This window comes from Gorilla gorilla, chromosome X, assembly GCF_029281585.2.
Source record: "Gorilla gorilla gorilla isolate KB3781 chromosome X, NHGRI_mGorGor1-v2.1_pri, whole genome shotgun sequence".
Taxonomy (NCBI): Eukaryota; Metazoa; Chordata; class Mammalia; order Primates; family Hominidae; genus Gorilla; species Gorilla gorilla.
The window spans coordinates 48,893,845-48,918,731 of record NC_073247.2 but is presented as its reverse complement, the minus strand read 5'-3'; the positions used below and the strand labels follow the sequence as shown (position 1 = coordinate 48,918,731).

Sequence of the window (24,887 nt, the reverse complement as noted above, 5' to 3'; positions counted from 1 at the left end):
TAGAGAACCCAGAGGCAAATCCATACATCTACAGTGAACTAATTTTCGACAAAGTTCCCAAGAACATACACTGGGGAAAGGACAGTCTCTTCAATAATTGGTGCTGGGAAAACTGGATATCCCTATGCAGAAGAATGAAACTAGACCCCTCTCTCACACCATATAAAAAAATCAAATCAAAATGGATTAAAGAGTCACATCTAAGACCTCGAACTGTGAAACTACTAAAAGAAGACATTGGAGAAACTCTCTAAGACACTGGATTGGGCAAAGATTTCTTGAATAATACCTCACAAGCACAGGCCACCAAAGCAAAAATGGACAAATGGGATCACATCGAGTTTAAAAGTTTCTGCACAACAAAGGATACAATCAACAAAGTGAAGAGACAACGCACAGAATGAGAGAAAATATTTCTAAACTACTCATCTGCCAAGGAATTAATAGCCAGAATATATAAGGAGCTCTAACAACTATAGGAAAAAAATATAATGATCTGATCAAAAATGGGTGAAAGACCTGAATAGATATTTCTCAAAAGAAGATACCCAAATGGCAAACAGGTATATGAAAAAGTAGTCAACATCATTGATCATCAGAGAAATGCAAATCAAAACTACAATGAGGTATCATTTCACCCAAGTTTAAATGGCTTTTATCCAAAAGAAGGCAATAACAAATGCTGGCAAGTATATGGAGGAAAGGGAACCCTTGTACACTATTGGTGGGAATGTAAATTAATACAGCCACTGTGGAGAACAGTTTGGAGGTTCCTCAAGAAACTAAAAATAGAGCTACTATATGATCCAGCAATTGCACTGCTGGGTATAAACCCAAAAGAAAGGAAATCAGCATACTAAGGAGATATCTGCACTCCCATGTTTATTGCAGCACTATTCACAAAAGCCAAGATTTGGAAACAACCTAAGTGTCCATCAACAGACGAATGAATGAAGAAAATGTGGCACATATACACAATGGAGTACTATTCAGCCATAAAAAAGAATGAGATACTGTCATTTGCCACAACATGGATGGAACTGGAGGTCATTATGTTAAGTGAAATAAGCCAGACACAAAAAGAAAAACTTTGCATTTATTTGTGGGAGCTAAAAGTTAAAACAATTGAACTCACAGAGATAGAGAGTAGAATAATGGTTACCAGAAGCTGGGAAAGGTAGTTGGGAGGAGGGAGTGGGGATGGTCAATAAAAATTTAAAAAGTAAAAAGTAAAATTGCAAAATGAACTTACAGTGTGATGCCAAGTTGGAGATACACACACACACACACACACACACACACACACACAATTTGGAGATGTGTATCTATACATACATATAAATAATTATTACTTCTTGAGCCAATATCTCATCACTTTGTGTTTTTTCTTTACATTTTCTACATTTATTAAATGTTCTGTAAAAGCGTGACTTCTTTTATAATTAGAAAAAGTTTTATTTTGAATTGTTAATTTTTAGGTCATCGAGATTGATATTTGGTTTGAGAAATATGACATCCTCTGTAAATCCCTTTTTAGCAACATATTAGAAACGATTTTTTTTCCCAAAAAATAAGTAACGTGAGAAAACTGTCTTACCCCTGCTAGCGGTATTCTAAGCAAGGTTGCAACCAGTCTTGTTCCTTATAATCCATAATCATCCAATAGCATCTAAAGTAGGACTTAAACTTTTTTTCTTTCTGCCCTCTTTCTAAAGCTTCCATGTCACCTTACAACACAGCAGCTGCTGAAATACCCTCCTGACACATTTCCCCTATATGTGTCCAGCTCTAAATAATTCATTCTGGAGGTATATGAATTTTTGATTACTGAGAATCTTTTATTAAAAGGATATTGTGCTTTTACACTGACTCTAATACCTGTGATAAATACTTTATTCCTGTGAAAGGAAAGATATAATTGATAGAGACTTGGCTCAGAGGAATTTAACCAAAAAGATGATAGTTCCAGGTGTCCAGGTTCTGCAAATAATTTTTACCCCTTTTAGTCAATTGTACCGTGTTTATTGATCCCATTTTTGAAATCCAAAGGTTAATTAATGTTCACTGAATTTAGTAGGAATACTTTCTACATGACGGTGACTAGTGTATTTTTAGTTAGGTTTGTTTGTTAGAGAATTATCTTTGAGTGCACTTTAATGAACCTAATACATAAAAATGAATATGTTGAAATTCCTTGTATCCTATTTGGTTACAGTGAAGTGTACTTTAGCTGTTAAAGCATGCAGACGTTATGTAACCTAGGCCAGGGCCCCTTCTTATTGAAATGCATAAGTGGCTGCATTTAAAGTGAAGACTGGGTCAGTGTGGCTGAAGCGGAGCAGAACATTGAACTTATTATCAATGCATTGAACTGCTGAATTCAGTCAATGTTGATGTACATAACCCTGGCCCTAAACTTCCTTTTGTGAGAATTATCCCCATTAGTGAATTTCTAATCATTGAGTATGTCATCGTCATAACTGAAAAGACATTGATCAACCATTGGCATCAGGATTTAGACCCAAACAGTCTGATACAGGAACCTGCACTCTTGACAATAGGGAGAATTATCCACATCAGTGAATTTCTAATAATTGGGTACATCATCATCATAACTGAAAACATTTATTGATCAACCATTGGAATCAGAATTCGAACCCAAACAGTCTAATATAGAAGCCTACACTCTTGACAATAGGTTTTGGAGTCATATTGCCTGGATTCCCTCCTGGCCTCTGACATTTGCAAGTTTCCACATCTGTAAAATGAGGATAGTAATAGTACCTACCTTATTGTCTTCACGTAAGACAGTCTATGTGAAGTGCTTAGAACAATTCTGGAATAGTGAATGCTTATTAAATGTTAGTTATCATTATAACAACTGTGCCACCTCCTAATTACAGCAGTTTAGATCTATAAGGGGCCTTAAAGATGATTATGTTCACTGTTTTCAACTGGACGTCACATCTGTTAGTGTATTATGAAATCAATTTGAGGGGTCTCTTTCATCATTTAATAAAAAGAATAAAAAATATCAGAGTATATCACATATAATAAGTGTCATTTCATGAAATGTTTGCTTTTGGGGGAATAGCAGATATGATGGATGCTCTGCTTATGTCACTCAGGTCTCTTCTACTGGTTCTGCCTATTCCCCAGCGTCTTTGTGCTACTCTCCTACACGATATCCCCTCAAGCTCTTCAGAGAACTACCCTTCAGCTATTGGAGCCACATCAACCCAGTGTATGATATTATCTATTGCTGCACAACAATTTTTTCAAACACCTAGTGACTTAAAACACCAAACATTTATTATCTCACATGGTTTCTGAGGGTCAGAAAACTGAGAGCAACATAACTGGGTGGTTCTGGCTCAGGGTCTCTCAAAAGATTTCACTCAAGCTGTCAGCTGGAGCTACAATCATCTCAAGGCTTGATTCAGGTTGGAAAATCTGCCTTCAAACTCAAGTCATTGTTGCAGGCCTTGGTTCCTTGCTGGCTGTTGGCTAGAAGCCTCAGTTCCTTGTCATGAGAGTCCGTGTCATGGGCCTCTTCACTGGACTACTCAGAAAATGAGACCTTGCTTCTCCCAGAGCCAGTGACCCAAGAAAAAGAGAATCCAAGATGGATCCCACAGCATTTTACATTTTAATCTCAGAAGTGGCATACCATCATTTCTTTTTATTTATTTATTTATTTTTCTTTTTTCCCCCTCCTCCTTCTCATCCCAACATACCACCATTTCTGCTGTATTTTATTGGTCACACAGACCAACAATGGTGTAGTGTAGGAGGGAACTATGTGAAGGTGTGAATACCATGAGCTAGTGATCACTGGGGGCCACCTTTGGGGGACTGGCTACCACTAGTACCATGAGCTGCAATGCCTGGGATGTTACATGGTATTGGGGTAGCCTGTAACCAGTGATTGACTGGTGATGAAGTATGAAAGCCTCACTCTCTTGCCTCAAGGCTGATCAAATTATATGAAGTATTTTATGCTCTACGGCTCCCTGTGGAATAAGGCTGAGGCCAGGACTTCACCTGAAATCTCACACTTGGTTGATTTCTACCCTTTTCCTCCTCTTTCCTCTGTTTCTTCTATTCCAGTACCAGTTTCTCCTGGGAGCATATCCTTAATAAATTGTACTCAAATCCCTATTTCAAGATCTACATCTGGGAAACCCAACCTAGGACAAGGTATGCTGGCAGTGGTGGTGGTGGTGGTGGTGGTGGTGGTGGTGTGTGTGTGTGTGTGTACTGGTCAATATAAAACATTTCTTACTTTTAGTCATGGTCAAAAACATTGACTTTAAAAAAACCTCTGATTTATATCAGTCCCTTTATTTTACAACTGAGTAAACTGAGGCCCAAACAGATGAAGTGATTAACCCAGGATTACCCAGTCCTTAGTGGTTAATTGATCCCTTGGTTTTATTTTTACTTCCTATGCTAAGCCTCTGCATGTAAAATCACTTACATTATATTAAACTCCAACTCTGCCACTTGATAGTTATGTGACGTAAGTCAATTCAGTCCGTCTAGGCCTTAGTCCCTTCATCTGTAACATGGGGATAATAACTGCTTTGAGTAGAAAGAAAAGGTTGGACAGATATCAAACTCAAGCTCCATCATTCACTGGCTTTTTTTTTCTTGTGGTAAAATACACGTAACATAAAACTATCCTAACCATTTTAATTGTACAGTTCAGTGGTGTTAAGTACATTTATATTGTTGTGCAACTATCACCAACATCCATCTCCAGAACTCTTATCTTGTAAAACAAACTCTGGCCAAGTGTGGTGGCTCACGCCTGTAATCCCAGCACTTTGGGAGGCCGAGGGGGGCAGATCATGAGGTCAGGAGTTCAAGACCAACCTGACCAACATGATGAAACCCCGTCTCTACTAAAAATACAAAAAAAAAAAAAAGTAGTCTGGCATGGTGGCGCATGCCTGTAATCCCAGCTACTCAGGAGGCTGAGGCAGCAGAATCACTTGAACCTGGGAGGCAAAGGTTGCAGTGAGCTGAGATCGTGCCACTGCGCTCCCGTCTGGGGGACAGAGTGAGACTCCATCTCAAAAATAAAACAAAACAAAACAAAAACTGAACCTCTGTACCCATGAAACAATAACTCCCCATTCCCCTCTCCCCACATCCACTGACAACCACCATTCTGTCTCTATGATTTACCACTTACTGGCTTTTTGACTGTAAGTAAATAATGCATTTTTATTTCTCTCATTTTGGGCGAAAAGAGATTAATATCTTCTATTGTGTATCATATACAACTAATGACAGCTGAAATTATTATCATGTACATGGAAGTACTTCGTAAACCATAAGTACCACAAAAATGTGAGTTATTGTAGTTATTGTTATGACACTACACCTAAGGAAGACCCCAGATTCTGGTGGTCATATGGGGTTATATATTAAAACATTATAAATTTTTGACCAACACCATGTCGTTATTTAAAAGCAAAATATGTTAATGGTATCACCAATCTTGTTTTCCTCTTTTTCTTTGAAAAACCAAATGAATTTTCTTTATGGATGAATTATCTAAAAACTTGTTCCTAAATGAGTTATTTTATATTTTCAGTAGTTTTTAGTTATGTAATAAAACAAAATGATAAATTATAAATGTATAAGGGTAATTTGTTCTTTGTATCTCACAAACTGGTAATATTTCTGACAGCGAGGTCAACTGTGATAATCTTTAGCCTCAAGGGACACTTATTTTTTGAGTAAAGAAGTGGAAAAATTTTATGGTATGTATGAACATAAGCCTATCTTTCCATGTGAAGCTACCACCACTCTGTCCTGATGGTTCAAATATATCAAATTTTTAAGAAGTACTAGTTAAAATAAAATGTATCACGTAAATAGAAATTTAGCAGAAATCAAAAAAAATGTTTCAAAATGTAATAACTTAAGACCTATGTTTAGAAAAAAACCTATTTGCCCATGAGTTACCCTGTCTGTGAATTGAAGCAATGAACTTGGCTCCACACAGAGAAAGTAAAGCCTGATTCTGGCTAAGGGACTCTAAAATGGGAGTTTTTTTGTTTGTTTTTTCGTTTTGGTTTTGTTTTTAGTTAAAAAAATAAAAACTGAGTTCATTAAAAACTATGGCCCTCTCTGTAAAGAAACAAGCACCCATATATATTTCCAGTGGAAAATAGTACATCTCCTGTTAAAGGCAATTTGGCAATATTCATCAAAATTACTCATGCAGTTTGGACTCAGGAATTCTACCTCTGGATAGGTATATGTGCATACATGTATGCACACACATATATAAGAAAACGTATAGGCAAGGTTGTTTGTTGTAGCTAGGTTTTCTTGGTAATAGTAAAAGTTTGGAAGCTACCCAGTGTCCAACAATTGGGGATTTGTCTAAGAAATTACCATACATGGCCAGGCGCGGTGGCTCATGCCTATAACCCCAGCACTTTGGGAGGCCGAGGCAGGTGGATCACGAGGTCAGGAGTTCAAGACCAGCTTGGCCAATATGGTGAAACCTCGTCTCTACTAAAAAAAAAAAAAAAAAATACAAAAATTAGCCAGGGTTGGTGGCACACACCTGTAGTCCCAGCTACTTGGGAGGCTGAGGCAGGAGAATCACTTGAACCCAGGAGGCGGACGTTGCAGTGAGCTGAGATTGCGCCACTGCACTCCAGCCTGGGCGACAGACTTTTGAGACTTTGTCTCAAAAAAAAAGAAAAAAAGAAAGAAAGAAATTATGATACATCCACACAGTAAAATGCTATGCAACTATAAAAAGATTGAGAATGCTTTTTATGTCCTGATATACTACAAACTCTAAAATATATCATTAACTAAAAATGCCAAGTTACATTATAGTGCCTATGTAACTTTTGTGTAAAAAAGGAGGAATTATGAATATTTATTTTCAAACACTGGCAGTATAAACATAAAACAAGCAAAAAATGTACACCATCTCAAAACTGAGCTAAAATAATAAAATGTATATGTTCAATCCTCCCCTTAGTATAACGAAATGTACTATTAATTGAAAAAATGTTTCCCAAAGCCTGCTGTTGGGTTCCTTCATCTGTCAAGATTTAAGCTAGATATCATGAAAGTCAATATGTAAATGTAAGTAAATCACACAGATATCTTCTATGTGTAACAATGCCAAATTTGAATCATCATGTAATCCCTTCTTCAGGATATAGGTTGACTTGGTCATGGTACCTTAAAAAAAATTAAGCTCTTGAGCCAAGCTATGTCAGAGATAAAAGGTGAAAGGCTCTGAATAGGAATGGCCAAGTGGAGAAATAATAGTGGCGGGGGGGCAGGGGTGGAAAGCCCCAGTATAAACCATACAAACAGATAAAGATTCAATAGTTGTGAATGCTGATGAATAGAAAAATATTCATTTTGATGACCGTAAAAGGTTTCCAAGTCTCCTCAAGTACTTACAGACACTGCATTATCTATATAATTTATTTAGTTATGAGAGAAATACTTGACATAATAAGCCATCCACTATCCTTTATGACTATCTAGAGGTGGGTGATGCCAAGAGAAATAAAAGGCATGTCCATCAGATTGAGTAAACCTTGCTCTGGCATCAAGGATGATCTAGGTAAAAAATGAGAATGATGAACATGATTGCCAGGTGTTTGGGCCGCATTCTGCTCTAAGTATGACTCTCCTAGGATTATTTTTCCTGCAAGCCCTGAAAATGGTAAAAGGGGCTAACACAGTCATGAATCATTAGGCCCATGGGCACTGGAGAAATAAAGCATCCATCCATTGTCTACATGGAGGGAAAAACTTGAAACAATGCAGGCGCTTTGCTCAGCCTGTGGGAGTAAGTGTGGAAAGGCTCTGGAATAGAAGAGCAGAATAGGATTGAATCCTCGTGGGCAGAATTCCAATTCCACCCTTCCATTGGCCCATGGGAAAATTCAAGCACCCTTGCCCCACTGTTGCTTGAAAGCGAAAGTGCATCTCACTTCCAATGCAGTATTCTCTTAATGTGTTATCAGGCAGGGTCAGCATCAGCCATATTCACTTTCTTTTGGATCTATCTCTGAGAGTGTTAGACATCAGTCTCCCAAGCTTCAGAGGCATATGTGAAGCTGAGTGGCCATCTTGAAGCCAATGATGTAACTTCAAGATAGATGATATCTTAAGGATTGAAAACTATTGCTTTTGCTCCATCCTCTTTGCAAGTCCGATGCCTCACTCTGGCATGTGAATGTATCTGGAATTTACTGGTTTTCCTCCACCTTTGGGAACTCAGCCAAAACTGAGTTTTATTATTTTATCCTCTTATGCAATTTCTCTCTTTCCTAGCAGAAAGTGGAATTGAGCTTATCAGTAGCAACTCTTATAAAATTTTCCTGGACATCTCACCACTGAAGTTATTGGTTCTCTTGTTTAGTAAACCACAAATGAGCGTTTATTCTTGTCTCTATATTCTTTGCCACACCTAGCACAAGGCCTCATTCAACAGATGCTCAGTACATGTTTGCCTGAATTGGGCCACCTGCTTTATTTTACTTTGATGAAATCAGTCAGATGTAGACAAAATGTTAAAATGAATTACATTTGAGGTGTAGAATTAAAATTTAGAACTACTACCTTCCTTTTGAAATAAGGAATGCTTATGTTAAAAAACCTCATGGCCGGGCATGGTGGCTCCTGCCTGTAATACCAGCAATTTGGGAGGCCGAGGCGGGTGGATCACCTGAGGATGGGAGTTCGACACCAGCCTGGCCAACATAGAGAAACCCTGTCTCTACTAAAATTACAAAATTAGCCGGGCATAGTGGCACATGCCTGTAATCCCAGCTACTTGGAAGGCTGAGGCAGGAGAATCGCTTGAACCCGGGAGGCGGAGGTTGCGGTGAGCCGAGATCGTGCCATTGCACTCCAGCCTGGGCAACAAAAGTGAAACTCCATCTCAAAAAAAAAAAAAAAGAAAAAAGAAAACAACTCAGTTTATCAGTTTCAAAAATATGCTCTTATGTTTTGATTACCAATTCCTAGATAAACAAGGCAAAATAATTTTCGACAAGTAATTAAATTATCTTTAGTTATTGGACAACTGCAATTGCCCTTTTAACTTTAAACCTTAGAAACAAAGCTTCTCATTGATTTCATTTTTCTTCAAATTTGGTATGGTTCTACGAACAAAATCAAATAATTGGTGATACTTATACTTTTTTTTATACTTTAAGTTCTAGGGTACATGTGCACAACGTGCAGGTTTGTTACATGTGTATACATGTGCTGTGTTGGTTTGCTGTACCCATTAACTCGTCATTTACATTAGGTATTTCTCCTGATACTATCCCTCCCCATCCCCCCACCCCACGACAATATATTTAATATTAGACGTGTTTTGGTTTTTATTTAGAAGTTTGGTGATGTTTTTGTGACCAGAAATATGCCATAGGAACTCTTGTTTATATCACTCGTGTTTATATCAATCTCATCACTCTTGTTTATATCAATTAGCCTATGGGAAAGTTGGCTTCCTTAGGCATTGTACCTAAAATTGCAGTTTCCAAGAACCTGTAGACAACGTTAATTGAGTTTAGGGGATGTGATGGTTTAGAGACCTGTCTGAAAATTCTTGATTCCTCCCATCAAATGGTGTTGTCTAATCCCCTTTTCCTTGAACCTGGGTGAACATTTGTGGTTACCTCCATGGCTGGAATGTGGTGGAAATGATGCTGTGTGATTTCTGATCTTATCTTTAAAAAGACTATATCACTTCTACATAGCTTTCTTTTGGAATACTCACTCTTGAAACTTAGCCACCATGTTGTAAAGAAGCCCAGGCCAAATGGTGTCAAATGCTGGCTTCCCAAATATCACCAGAACAACACATTGAAAAGACTAAGTTGAATATATTGCTTAAAGTGATACTTCATGGAATCTGAGAGAGTCTCAGAACAGGAGGACAAGGTCTGATGCTATATTGAGAGCTGGGAGTTTGGTTTATGAGAGTCTTTCAACACAGGAGCTTGATTAGAATAGGATAAGGATCTTAGGATTGGTGGATACTACAAGGTAAGCGTTTTGAGGCTAGAGGCTCAAATAATCTTACGATGTAAACTCTTCTACTGAAGAATGATACAACTTTCAGGAACTCCTGTAAAGAGCAATAATTTTACTTGCAACTTTTGTCTTTCTGGGCAATAGTCTACTGGAATACCAAAGTTATACTAACAAAGACAATGGAATAGTAAAGTCAGGTTAATGTAGACAGTAAGCTGTGTGGGGTACACAGTTTGGTTCTTCGTGGACAGGCCACATGTAGATGTCTGGCCAATGGCCTCAGTTAAAGTCTCAACCTGAAAGCCATCATCAGTCACTAGACATGTGAGTGACTGAGATTTCATGTGATTCTATCCCCAAGCTTACACTGAATGAAACATATTGTTTCTTGCCCAAATTTCACATTTGTGAGCAAAATAAATGTTGCTTTAAAACATTAAATTTTGGGATGGTGTGTGTGTTGTGGTTAATTTTAGGTGTCAACTTGACGAGATTAAAGAATACTTAGAAACCTGGTAAAGCATTATTTTGGAGTGTGTCTGTGAGGGTGTTTTCAGAAGAGTTTAGCTGTGAGTCAAAATAGACTTAGTGGAGAAGATCTACCCTCTATGTGGGCAGGTGCCATCCAATCTATTGGGGGTCCAGAAAGAACAAAGCAGAGAAAAGATGAATGTGTGGATCTGCTAAAGCTGGGACACACTATTCCTCTCCTGTCCTTGGAAAACAACTCCAGGCTCCCTGGCCTTTGGACTCCAACATAAGAGTATAAACTCAAATTCACAGCCCCACTTGCAACTACTGTACATAGATGTGACCTAGACCCAGCAATCAAATGCATCCATGTGAGATTGTGGTTTATAAGGCAGCAATCTTTGGTGCTTCCATTTCTCCTGGAGATGTGCCTAGCATCTACTGGTACAATGACAGCAGCTTCCTGGTGATTGCAAAGTTGAGTTCCTGCCATAGATGTGGCATAAGGATAGTGGCAATGCAGGCTTCCTCTAGCAATCAGTGGCAGTAGTTTATCAAGTCTGTTTTGAGGCATGGTTTCAGATCTATTCCTGGAAGTTTGGCTTCAAGCTCAATTTACCAGGGCTCTGAGCAATTGTGAGAACTATTAATGAATGACTTTTCTACTTAGTAACCAACCTGATTGAGAAATTGGTACCAAAAGAGGTTGCAAGCAACAGAACCTCAGGAAAATAAGGGGAAATCTCAGATTTATTACCTATTCTAATTGTTGTTGATATCTCTAAAGACTCAACCAGTAGTCCAAGACATGCTCAAATCAAAGAAATAGCTAATTATTATCTATGCTCATTAGTAATAATGTGCTCATTTTGGGCAAGACTCTGAAGGATCTAGTGGTAGTTGGAATAGAATAATATGAAAGGCATAGTATAGCCTAGCTGCTTCTAGCTGAACTTGGCAGCTTAAAGAAAAGAAAAGCAACCTCAAAGCCTTAATGTCTTATATCAAGACAAATCCAACAAATTGTGGAACTTCTATGATTTTTTTCAAAGAATCTCTTATGACTTGCAGCCACTGGAGTGAGATAGTTGAAAACAAAACTCAAATTTTGATTCTTGGGCTGCTGCATAAAAACATTGATTTACCAGATATTTTACATAAAAGTTATATTTGGATTAGGAGAGAGTGAGATCCCAAGAATTGAAATGTGGACATATGGCAAGACTCATATAACTCAGTACCCCAAACCATAGAATCTTCCTTTCTCTCCTGGTTGATGAGGCTGTTCCGTCATTCTTTGAAGACCCTGTAACAACCTTGCTGAGAGTGTTACCTTGAAAAGGGGAGAAAATTCTATTTAGCCCACTACCTCTGATTATTGCAACACCTAAACTAAAATCAGGTCATGGCAGTCTCCAGTTGCCAAATTGCAAATTTACTAATGTATATTGGCAAGAGTCATAATAGGTTCAGTGGGTGCTATACCAATGAAGGAAGGACAAAATACTAGATAAGGCTGAGTTCATTGTTTAAGAAGCACTTACCAGGAGATTCTGATTCCATTGTGTTAGGTGAAGATGCTGGGAGTAGTTCCAATTGTTTGTTTAGTTGAACTCAATAAGGGGGCCAGAGTAAAGGAAGTTGAGATGCTAAAAGTTTCCCAGTATGATGTAGGTGAAGGAATCCAAAGACCTAGAAATTTTGTAGTGGATTTATTATGCACTACTTATTTACTCATTCAGCTCACATTGTTTGATAGATTTAGTAGACCTCCACTTTATACTTGAAGCTTCTGTCATAATCTTTTGTAGCAGTGTGTAAGATACATAGGTAGTCAACCAAGTTCTCGCCCTAACGCATAGTTAAATCTAAAAAATGATTAACAATAACCCGTTACTCATTTCCTGACCTTTTTCAAACACAAAGAAACTCATACATTCCTTCTAAAGACGGAATGCAGGGCACTCGATCTGTGACTAGAGACAGCTAATGTTTCATGGCCTTGGAAGGTAGTGGGAAAAGTATTCCACATTGCTTTGCTTCCACTGGCCACTTGAAGTAGCAGCCAGTTGTGCTATGTATTAAGTTACAGCCTCAAGTTGCATGACACTGCCATGTCCCAATTTGTGAGATCAGTACAAAATTACAAGTTAGGTCAGTGATTTTCAACTGTGAGAAATTTTGCCCACTAGATGATATTTGGCAATGTCTACAGACATTTCTGACTGTCAAAAGTGGGAGGGTGCTAACTGACACCTAGTGACTGGAGATCACAAATGCTGCTAAACATCTCATGATGCACAGGACAGTATCCCCCACAACGAAGAATTATGCAACCCAAAACATCAATAGTGCCAAGGTTGGGAAACCCTGGATTAGGTGTATGTAAAATATGTACTGGAAATAGAGGCTGACCATCCCTGCCATGTTACATATAGAGTAGGGGTCAGCATACATTTTTTTAAAGTGCCAGATGGTAAATGTTTTAGGCATTGTGAGTCATAAGATCTCTGTTGCAACCACAGACAATACTCATAAATGAGAGCGCCTGTGTTCCAATAAAACTTTGTTTACAGAAACAGGTTATAAGTTAGATCTGGCCTGACCCTTGATATAGAGATTAGCCTGAATGCTCTTACTACAGTATTTTTTTCTTTATTGTATGATGCTAATCTACAACAATTTTATTGTTTGATGATGCATTTATTTTTTTTAATTATTATTATACTTTAAGTTTTAGGGTACATGTGCACAATGTGCAGGTTACTTACATATGTATACATGTGACATGCTGGTGTGCTGCACCCATTAACTCGTCATTTAGCATTAGGTATACTGCCTAATGCTATCCCTCCCCCCTCCCCCCTCCCCCCACCCCACAACAGTCCCCAGAGTGTGATGTTCCCCTTCCTGTGTCCATGTGTTCTCATTGTTCAATTCCCATCTATGAGTGAGAACATGCAGTGTTTGGTTTTTTGTCCTTGCGACAGTTTACTGAGAATGATGATTTCCAATTTCATCCATGTCCCTACAAAGGACATGAACTCATCCTTTTTTATGGCTGCATAGTATTCCATGGGGTATATGTGCCACATTTTCTTAATCCAGTCTATCATTGTTGGACATTTGGGTTGGTTCCAAGTCTTTGCTATTGTGAATAGTGCCGCAATAAACATACATGTGCATGTGTCTTTATAGCAGCATGATTTATAGTCCTTTGGGTATATACCCAGTAATGGGATGGCTGGGTCAAATGGTACTTCTAGTTCTAGATCCCTGAGGAATCGCCACACTGACTTCCACAATGGTTGAACTAGTTTACAGTCCCACCAACAGCGTAAAAGTGTTCCTATTTCTCCACATCCTCTCCAGCACCTGTTGTTTCCTGACTTTTTAATGATTGCCATTCTAACTGGTGTGAGATGGTATCTCATTGTGGTTTTGATTTGCATTTCTCTGATGGCCAGTGATGATGAGCATTTTTTCATGTGTCTTTTGGCTGCATAAATGTCTTCTTTTGGGAAGTGTCTGTTCATATCCTTTGCCCACTTTTTGCTTGGGTTGTTTGTTTTTTTCTTGTAAATTTGTTTGAGTTCATTGTAGATTCTGGATATTAGCCCTTTGTCAGATGAGTAGGTTGTGAAAATTTTCTCCCATTTTGTAGGTTGCCTGTTCACTCTGATGGTAGTTTCTTTTGCTGTGCAGAAGCTCTTTAGTTTAATTAGATCCCATTTGTCAGTTTTGGCTTTTGTTGCCATGGCTTTTGGTGTTTTAGACATGAAGTCTTTGCCCATGCCTATGTCCTGAATGGTAATGCCTAGGTTTTCTTCTAGAGTTTTTATGGTTTTAGGTCTAACGTTTAAGTCTTTAATCCATCTTGAATTAATTTTTGTATAAGGTGTAAGGAAGGGATCCAGTTTCAGCTTTCTACATATGGCTAGCCAGTTTTCCCAGCACCATTTATTAAATAGGGAATCCTTTCCCCATTGCTTGTTTTTCTCAGGTTTGTCAAAGATCAGATAGTTGTAGATATGCGGCGTTATTTCTGAGGGCTCTGTTCTGTTCCATTGATCTATATCTCTGTTTTGGTACCAGTACCATGCTGTTTTGGTTACTGTAGCCTTGTAGTACAGTTTGAAGTCAGGTAGCATGATGCCTCAAGCTTTGTTCTTTTGGCTTAGGATTGACTTGGCGATGCGGGCTCCTTTTTGGTTCCATATGAACTTTAAAGTAGTTTTTTCCAATTCTGTGAAGAAAGTCATTGGTAGCTTGATGGGGATGGCATTGCATCTATAAGTTACCTTGGGCAGTATGGCCATTTTCACGATATTGATTCTTCCTACCCATGAGCATGGAATGTTCTTCCATTTGTTTGTATCCTCTTTTATTTCATTGAGCAGTGGTTTGTAGTTCTCCTTGAAGAGGTCCTTCACGTCCTAGAAAAGCAAGAGCAAACACATTCAAAAGCTAGCAGAAGGCAAGAAATAACTAAAATCAGAGCAGAACTGAAGGAAATAGAGACAAAAAAAAAAACCTTTCAAACAATTAATGAATCCAGGAGCTGGTTTTTTGAAAGGATCAACAAAATTGACAGACCGCTAGCAAGACTAATAAAGAAAAAAAGAGAGAAGAATCAAATAGACGCAATAAAAAATGATAAAGGGATATCACCACCGATCCCACAGAAATACAAACTACCATCAGAGAATACTACAAACACCTCTACGCAAATAAACTAGAAAATCTAGAAGAAATGGATAAATTCCTCAACACATACACTCTCCCAAGACTAAACCAGGAAGAAGTTGAATGTCTGAATAGACCAATAACAGGATCTGAAATTGTGGCAATAATCAATAGCTTACCAACCAAAAAGAGTCCAGGACCAGATGGATTCACAGCCAAATTCTACCAGAGGTACAAGGAGGAGCTGGTACCATTCCTTCTGAAACTATTCCAATCAATAGAAAAAGAGGGAATCCTCCCTAACTCATTTTATGAGGCCAGCATCATCCTGATACCAAAGCCAGGCAGAGACACAACCAAAAAAGATAATTTTAGACCAATATCCTTGATGAACATTGATGCAAAAATCCTTAATAAAATACTGGCAAACCGAATCCAGCAGCACATCAAAAAGCTTATCCACCATGATCACGTGGGCTTCATCCCTGGGATGCAAGGCTGGTTCAATATACACAAATCAATAAATGTAATCCAGCATATAAACAGAACCAAAGAGAAAAACCACATGATTATCTCAATAGATGCAGAAAAGGCCTTTGACAAAATTCCACAACACTTCGTGCTAAAAACTCTCAATAAATTAGGTATTGATGGGATGTATCTCAAAATAATAAGACCTATCTATGACAAACCCACAGCCAATATCATACTGAATGGGCAAAAACTGGAAGCATTCCCTTTGAAAACTGGCACAAGACAGGGATGCCCTCTCTCACCACTCCTATTCAACATAGTGTTGGAAGTTCTGGCCAGGGCAATTAGGCAGGAGAAGGAAATAAAGGGTATTCAATTAGGAAAAGAGGAAGTCAAATTGTCCCTGTTTGCAGATGACATGATTGTATATCTAGAAAACCCCATTGTCTCAGCCCAAAATCTCCTTAAGATGATAAGCAACTTCAGCAAAGTCTCAGGATACAAAATCAATGTACAAAAATCTCAAGCATTCTTATACACCAATAACAGACAAACAGAGAGCCAAATCATGAGTGAACTCTCATTCACAATTGCTTCAAAGAGAATAAAATACTTAGGAATCCAACTTACAATGGGCATTTATTTTTCAACAAACCCTTTTAGTTACAATGAGTTTTTAAAAGTGAAGTGCAGGCCCTCTAGCCTGGAGCCTCCCTTCGGTGGGTGCTCCAAGGAGGAGGAGGTTTTTGTTGGCCAGGGTTGGGGAAGGAAGGTAGAGGGTGGGTGCTCACTGCACATGGAAGCAGAAAGCAGTTTCCAGTGGGCAGGAGAGTGTGCATACCACGGAGCCAGGCTGCAGGGGATAGGGGAGAGGTTAGGAAGAAGGGGAGGAGCATGCTCCCACATCTACCAACCCATTAAGTCTATTAGGGTCTTGGCTGGTTATCTCTGAGAGTGTGGGACCTGTGCCCACCTCCTCTTTGAGAGGGGAGAGGGATAGAAAGTCCCTCACCTCTCAGCCTGCCTGAGTGGGAATTGGTATGTCTTCTAAAGGGTGAGGTGGCTTTGATCCTGGGTTGCCAGCCAGCACCGTGGAAAAGGTAGCTGGACACCTGGAGGATAAAGAGAAAAACTGACTGCCCCACAGACCTGAAAATGGCCACCCCCAAAGGCCAAGACTGCTGGTACCAGGAAGACATGCTGACTTTGCCACAATGCTTGAAAAATTACTTTACAGTCAATGACAGCTCCAAGTTCAAAACTACCAAGTCACATACGGAGTGGGAAAATGTAGCATTTAAGGACTTTTCTGTAGACATGTGCAAGCTTGAATGGGTAGAGATTTCTAACAAGGCCAGGAAGTTCCATACATTGACAGAATTGATCCTCAATGCTCAGAAACATGTTACAAATCCTTACAAAGGCAAAGAAACAAACAAACAAAAAAAACCCTGCAAATTTCCCAAGGAATTCCCTGCTTCCTTATTTCCCTTCTTCATGGAGAAGCAGGACAAGTATGTGAAACTCCCCTTGAGATGAACAATCTGGACCTGACCAAGATTATATCCAAGAAATCCAAGCAGCTTCCGGAGAAGAAGATAAAATATATGCAGGGCTTCCATAAGGAGAAACAAAAGTCTGTAGAAACCTGACCCAATTCAATGAGGATCACTCTGACCCAATCCAGAATGACAAGAAGTCAGATATCCCCAAGAAGCCCCAAATTCCCCAGCAACTGTGGTACACTCATGAGAAGAAGGTGTATCTCAAAGTGAGCCCAGATGCCACTACGAAGCAGGTAAGAAGGTGAAGGACTCCCTAGGAAGCAGTGGTCTCAGCTCTGGGACAACAAGAGGCTGAAATGGATTAGTAAGGCCCTGGATCAGCAGACGTAATATGAGGAGACCATGTGGGACTATATCCAGAAGCACCTTGAGCCGAATATCAGTGGGGTGGGCATCACCAAGTTCACCCTCACCAAGGCTGAGAATGGCAGCTCAAGGACAAGTTTGATGGATGACCCACCAAGCCATTTCCCAACAGCTACTTGCCGTACTGAGAAGAGCTCATGGCTGACATGAAGGACACACCCAGCAGAGAGTGCATGGTGCTGTGCAGCCAACAGTGGAAGCTCCTCTCCCAGAAGGAGAAGGATGCCTATCACATGAAGTGCATTCAGAAAAAGAAACATTATGAGGTGGACCTCCTCCATTTACTTGAGAGACTTCCCCAGGGAGGAGCAGTAGTGGGTCCTGGGGAAGGAGAAGATCTTGAATAGCAACAAGAAGCAAGCCACCAACCTGGCCTCCAAGAAGCCACCCCAAGATGGGGGTAAGGACAGCTCAGAGAAGCCTAAGTTGCCCATATTGGATGTGTTCATTTCTTTTTTTTTCTTTTCTTTTTTTTTTTTTTTTGAGGAGAAGTGGTAGCAGCTATGGGAGGAGCAGCCTGAGCTCTCTGGGAGTGAGTGGACCTACCTGCTGGCCCAAATGTGGAATGATCTGGGAAGAAGAAGGCCAAGAACAAGGCCCAGGAGGGAGCACTAGGCACAGGGCAAGCTGCCAGAGTCACCCAAGACAGCAGAGAAGATCTGGTAACAGAGCATCATTAGTGACTACATGGCCCAATTGAAGAACAACTGGGTGAAGGCCTCAAAAGCCATGGAGATGACCTGGAATAACATAAAGAAGAAGGAGAAACTGCTATGGATTAAGAAGGCAGCTAAACACCAAAAGTGATACGAGAGAGAGCCAAGTGAGATGCAGGCACCTCTGGTTGCTTGAAACTCTTCCAGGAAGATAAAGTTCCTGGGAGAAACCAAGAAGCCTCCCATGAACAGTTCCCAGGAGCTGCTGTCCAATGGGGAGCTGAACCACCTGCCACTGAAGGAGCCTATGGTGGAGAATGGCAGCCGCTGGCAGCACATCTCCCAGAGCCAGAAGGAGCACTACAAAAAGCTGGCCAAGGAGCAGCAGAAGTGTACAAGGTACACCTGGGCCTCTGCATCAAGAGTCTGTCTCCCCAGGACCATGTAATTTACAAAGAGTACATCTCCAATGAACATAAGAGCACGACTAAGCTTTGAGACCTGAACTCCAAGTCCAGCTGGACTACCCTGAAGTCCAATTAGAAGTCTGAGGAGAAGGACAACAAGGATGAAGAGGAAGAAGAGGAAGATGATGAGACTAGTGACTCCTCTGATGGTGGGGACTCCTCCAAGTCCAGCATTGAGGATGAGATCAAAGATAGGGACAAGAATAAGGAGGATGACAAGGATAAAGATGATGAGGAGGATGGCAGTGAGGATGAAGATAATGAATCCACCAGCTCCTCCTCTTCAAGGGACTCCTCAGATTCTGACTCCAACTGAGATCAGCCCTACCCTCAGGCAGCCAGTGAGAGCCCAGGAGCTCACCTCACAAAATATGGTTGGAATACGGGGCTGGAGGAGTCCAAATCAGGATTCTACAGCCTCAGAGACATCAGCCCTGGGGGGTCCTCCAGGGAGAGCAACCACCTGACTGAGCCAACACCAGACCAGCTCCCCCCACCCCCACCTACCTGTGACTTGTGCTTCTGGCTTGGATGATGTAACAGGGAGCAGAAATGAGGGGTCCCAAAGAGTTCAGCAAGGTCCTCCACAACTGCAGCTCAAACCAAGGTGGGGTAGGAGTTTTGGGGGGGCCCTTTCTTTTTCAGAGGGGCTTCCTGCCTGGCCCCCGGTATTGGAACTGGAGGCATGGAGCATTTCGGGAGGGGAGGGTAAGTGCCTTTGAGAAAATAGGCACTGCCCTGATGGCCCTCTCCCGTACCCCCTGTAGGAAGGAGCTGCCTGGACCCGCTTATGGGGGAGTGGACAGAAGTGTGTTTTATATGCATATATATTAAGCTGTAAACAAGATGCTTCATTCTGAAAAAAAAAATGAAGCACATGATTATTAATAACAACCGAACTACTGACTTTCCATTTCTCAAGAAAGTTGATCATGGACATGTAATTTGCATAAAAGTTTAGGAGCCATTTACCAGCCACCCTGGGAGCCAAAATAATATTGACTGGCTATATAAAATCTGAGGAGGTAGATCTGTGAAAGATACATAAACATTTATTTCAAAACTTCGTAGTTTCTTTTTTTAATTTATTTTACTTTAAGTTCCGGGATACATGTGCAGAACGTGCAGGTTTGTTACATAGGTATACATGTGCCACGGTGGTTTGCTGCACCTAGAAAACTTCGTAGTTTCAAAACTTCATAGTTAGTTTAAGAAGCCTGGGCCCGAAGATGGCAATTTAACATGTATTAATACGTCTTCGGAAGGTGTATTTACATATCACTCAGTAAAGCATGACTTTTAATTTAGATCAAATCATCATTTTCCTAAATTAATGCCATTCATTTCTATTCCAAGTGTTCATGTGCATATATTAAAAATGAACTGATAGATGTTATTGTGTTCACTTCATTAGCAGAGCTTTGCAAAGAATTAAGTGAGGTCAGTTTTATATCAGTGATATTGAATGCTTCAAATAAAACAATCTGTTAATTCCAATGATGGCTAAATTTTTCTCACCCAATTTGTTGTATCAAAGTAAAAGTTTTAGAAGTTCATTCTGTCAAAGGGCAAATATGATATTGTTTTGAATTCTATTGAAAATTCATTTTTTGGTTCCATATGAACTTTAAAGTAGTTTTTTCCAATTCTGTGAAGAAAGTCATTGGTAGCTTGATGGGGATGGCATTGAATCTGTAAATTACCTTGGGCAGTATTGCCAAGTCAATCCTAAGCCAAAAGAACAAAGCTGGAGGCATCACACTACCTGACTTCAAACTATACTACAAGGCTACAGTAACAAAAACAGCATGGTACTGGTACCAAAACAGAGATATAGATCAATGGAACAGAACAGAGCCCTCAGAAATAACGCCGCATACCTACAACTATCTGATCTTTGACAAACCTGAGAAAAACAAGCAATGGGGAAAGGATTCCCTATTTAATAAATGGTGCTGGGAAAACTGGCTAGCCATATGTAGAAAGCTGAAACTGGATCCCTTCCTTACACCTTATACAAAAATCAATTCAAGATGGATTAAAGATTTAAACCTTAGACCTAAAACCATAAAAACCCTAGAAGAAAACCTAGGCATTACCATTCAGGACATAGGCGTGGGCAAGGACTTCATGTCCAAAACACCAAAAGCAATGGCAACAAAAGCCAAAATTGACAAATGGGATCTAATTAAACTAAAGAGCTTCTGCACAGCAAAAGAAACTACCATCAGAGTGAACAGGCAACCTACAACATGGGAGAAAATTTTCGCAACCTACTCATCTGACAAAGGGCTAATATCCAGAATCTACAATGAACTCAAACAAATTTACAAGAAAAAAACAAACAACCCCATCAAAAAGTGGGCGAAGGACATGAACAGACACTTCTCAAAAGAAGACATTTATGCAGCCAAAAAACACATGAAAAAATGCTCATCATCACTGGCCATCAGAGAAATGCAAATCAAAACCACTATGAGATATCATCTCACACCAGTTAGAATGGCAATCATTAAAAAGTCAGGAAACAACAGGTGCTGGAGAGGATGTGGAGAAATAGGAACACTTTTACACTGTTGGTGGGACTGTAAACTAGTTCAACCATTGTGGAAGTCAGTGTGGCGATTCCTCAGGGATCTAGAACTAGAAATACCATTTGACCCAGCCATCCCATTACTGGGTATATACCCAAAGGACTATAAATCATGCTGCTATAAAGACACATGCACACGTATGTTTATTGCGGCATTATTCACAATAGCAAAGACTTGGAACCAACCCAAATGTCCAACAATGATAGACTGGATTAAGAAAATGTGGCACATATACACCATGGAATACTATGCAGCCATAAAAAATGATGAGTTCATGTCCTTTGTAGGGACATGGATGAAATTGGAAACCATCATTCTCAGTAAACTATCGCAAGAACAAACAACCCAACACCGCATATTCTCACTCATAGGTGGGAATTGAACAATGAGATCACATGGACACAGGAAGGGGAATATCACACTCTGGGGACTGTTGTGGGGTGGGGGGAGGGGGGAGGGATAGCATTGGGAGATATACCACCAGCATGGCACATGTATACATATGTAACTAACCTGCACAATGTGCACATGTACCCTAAAACTTAAAGTATAATAAAAAAAAAAAAAAAAAAAAAGAAAATTCATTTTAAAAGTTCAACATTGAGGATTCAGTTATTTGTTTTGTGATATAATATGAAAGTTATTATCATTTTTTGTGAAGCACAGTGTTATGGTAAAAACAAGGTTTATTTTTAACTAAATGAAGTTGCCTATAGAGCAGAAGTGTACTTGAATTGGTTGACATGCACACGTAATTCAAAATGATTGCAAAAGAGCTATGATATTATACCACTCAGAAAAGGCAGTTGTCAAAATTTACCAAGGCTTTATAAGCGCGTGCGTGTGCACACACACACACACACTGACACACACAGAGAGATTAACTGAAGTAAAAATATTTTCTGATAAAGTTCATATTGAATTAAAAAATGTAGTATGGCAGCACATGATTTCTCTCAAGCTGAGGAAAAATGTATATAAGAAAGTCTGAGGGAAATTTAAAAATTAAAATAAATTTTAAGTAGAATTTTCAAATTTATATTTTGGCCTCCTTCTTCCCAAAAAGGTTGTAGTAGGCAACACCAAAGTAACATTTCTATGAAAATAAAATATTTTTTCTGGAAATATTTAAATGAGCTAAAATTTACATTTTCCTATATTTCAACATTTTAATGACTACTGCATATAACTTACTAGCTAGTACAGTTGTTTTACTAAGATTTGTGCAAGAAATCACCCTAATCTTTTAACTTTTATATGTGTAAAAATATAATATATATAATATGTAATATATGTAACATATAACAAATGATGCTCTTAAATATTTGCTCTAGGCTTCCTGCTAACCTCCACAGAAAGCACTTGAACTGTTAAGAAATAAATACAACGAGACAGAACAGTTCACTAATAAGGAAATAACTTGATAGTCCCTCTCTACTGCTCAGAGCTGTTGTTGAGATGAGTTTAATAATAGGATCACCAAAAAATTGTTGAGCTCCAAATACAAGGTCTCTTAAGAACCCACTAAGAAGGGGGAAATGGTATTTTCTGGCCCTCCACTACTGTGCCCTGTGTTCCTGTAGACATTTGTTACTTTCCAGCTGCCCAGTATCCACTGCCACTTCCCAGGGCACCCCAATTTTCTTTTGGCGAATATCTCTCCCTGATTAGGGTAGTCTTGGTGTAAGGTAATTCCAGGTTCCTGCCTCACCCTTTGGAAGCCGAAGACATCCAGTCTTTCCTAGCCTTGCCTAGTTTGAGAGCCAGGAAAGAGAAGTTGGTCTGAGCTCCACAAATCTGATACTCCTTTTTTTTTTAAATGAAGAATAGCTATAGTTTCTGCCCTGTGAGAGCATACAATTTTAATAATAAAAGCTCTTTTTTTATTATTGTACTTTAAGTTCTAGGGTCCATGTGCACAATGTGCAGGTTTGCTACATATGTATACCTGTGCCATGTTGGTGTGCTGCACCCATTAACTCGTCATTTACATTAGGTATATCTCCTAATGCTATCCCTCCCCCCTCCCCCCACCCCACAACAGGCCCCGGTGTGTGACGTTCCCCATCCTGTGTCCAGGTGTTCTCATTGTTCAATTCCCACCTATGAGTGAGAACATGCGGTGTTTGGTTTTCTGTCCTTGCGATAGTTTGCTCAGAATGATAGTTTCCAGCTTCATCCATGTCCCTACAAAGGACATGAACTCATCCTTTTTTATGGCTGCATAGTATTCCATGGTGTATACGCGCCACATTTCTTAATCCAGTCTATCATTGATGGACATTTGGGTTGGTTCCAAGTCTTTGCTATTGTGAATAGTGCCACAATAAACATACGTGTGCATGTGTCTTTATAGCAGCATGATTTATAATCCTTTGGGTAAATACCCAGTAATGGGATGGCTGGGTCAAATGGTATTTCTAGTTCTGGATCCTTGAGGAATCGCCACACTGTCTTTCACAATGGTTGAACTAGTTTACAGCAAGGACTTCATGACTAAAACACCAAAAGCAATGGCAACAAAAGCCAAAATAGACAAATGGGATCTAATTAAACTAAAGAGCTTCTGCACGGCCAAAGAAACTACCATCAGAGTGAACAGGAAACCTACAGAATGGGAGAAAATTTTTGCAATCTACCCATCTCACAAAGGGCTAATATCCAGAATCTACAAAGAACTTAAACAAATTTACAAGAAAAAATCAAACAACCCCATCAAAATGTGGGTGAAGGATAAGAACAGGCACTTCTCAAAAGAATACATTTATGCAGCCAACAGACACATGAAAAAATGCTCATCATCACTGGCCATCAGAGAAATGCAAATCAAAACCACAATGAGATATCAACTCACACCAGTTAGAATGGCGATCATTAAAAATTCAGGAAACAACAGGTGCTGGAGAGGATGTGGAGAAATAGGAACACTTTCACACTGTTGGGGCTGCAAACTAGACAACTCTGATACTCTTTCCCCAAACTTTGGATCTTGAGGAATTGATGCAATGAAACAAATGTAGGTCATGTGTTTATTGGTTACTTCCTACTTTAAATTAGTTGGTATGAATTGTGTGGCCTAGGCCTACAGAGTGACCTTGGTTTCTGTAAGCCCAGGCCTGATTTTCCAGCCTCTGCCTTCGGTTAAGCCAAAGATCATTTCAATTACTTGCAAACAGGAATCCTAAATGACACCTCTTCCTTTAGCAGTGCTTTCCCTTACATCTATGTCAAGTAAATTACCCTATGACCTACCCACCTTGCTTCTCTCTGAGGGAAGTCATATTTTTCTAAAAGTAATGTGCACTAAGGCCTTAAGAACTCAGTATGTTACTCTTCCTAGGAGTCTTAGAATAGTGGAAAGTTCTTTAAGGAGAAGATGTTAGATAAGCTTTGAAAGGTAGATGTTCAGACATTTGGTCCCTATATGAATATAGAATGAAATGCTACAATTTATTGAATACCATATGGGTGTTACTGTGCTAAGTGAGCACTTTGCAGACAATCTCCATGATGATACTTTGAAGAAGGTATTATCATACCCATTTTATAGATGAGCAATGA

General features: G+C 39.5%; 1 pseudogene; it reads left to right on the top strand.

The window, feature by feature from the left end:
• The first annotated feature begins 16,803 nt into the window (after nucleotides 1-16,803).
• Nucleotides 16,804-19,048, top strand: LOC101152299 (nucleolar transcription factor 1-like; annotated as a pseudogene).
• Nucleotides 19,049-24,887: the final 5,839 nt, after the last annotated feature.